Consider the following 561-nt stretch of genomic DNA (forward strand, 5'->3'; position numbering starts at 1 on the left):
CCTCCTCCAGCCCCCGCCTCCCCGTCCCCACCAGCACCCCTGCGGCTCCCCCTCACACAGGCTCTGCTCTCCTCTGAACACAGGCCCTGAGGTCCCTGTGCCCTGGGCTCCCTCCACTGGGTCTGGGTGGCATCTCACTCGCTTTGGCTCAGGACTTTGCTCCCAAACAGCTCAGATCAGACTAGAAACCTGCAGTCTTCCTGGCCTGCTCCCTCCTCAGTCCTCAGCTGCCCCCGGGCCTCAGTCTCTCTGAACTTCTCTCCCATCTCCCCGCCCCACACACCTGCAGCCCAACATCCTGGCCTGGGCCACCCCCCCCCCCCCACCTCTCACCTGTGCTCCCCACTCCCTCCTGCTGTCCCTGCCTCCCTCCCATCCCTCTGCGCAGCCGTCCAGGTGGGACCAGGAACGCACGGTGATGGAGTCGGTCTTACTTAAAGCTGCGAGACCCTGTGCGCCCGGAGGAGGCAAGCTGCCTGAGCTGCCCACCTCTGCACCCCTTCTCGGGGCTGTCCCCCACTCAGAGCACTTCATCCAAACCCTCTCGGGCGCCCCGTGCTC

General features: G+C 66.1%; 1 protein-coding gene across 1 annotated transcript in view; it reads right to left on the reverse strand.

Annotated features, from left to right (window-relative positions):
• TNXB (tenascin XB) overlaps window positions 1–561 on the reverse strand; it is a gene marked incomplete at its 3' end in the record, with an annotated part of 48,632 nt that overhangs the window by 19,128 nt on the left and 28,943 nt on the right.

Source organism: Myotis davidii, unplaced genomic scaffold, assembly GCF_000327345.1.
Source record: "Myotis davidii unplaced genomic scaffold, ASM32734v1 scaffold1006, whole genome shotgun sequence".
NCBI classification, from domain to species: domain Eukaryota; kingdom Metazoa; phylum Chordata; class Mammalia; order Chiroptera; family Vespertilionidae; genus Myotis; species Myotis davidii.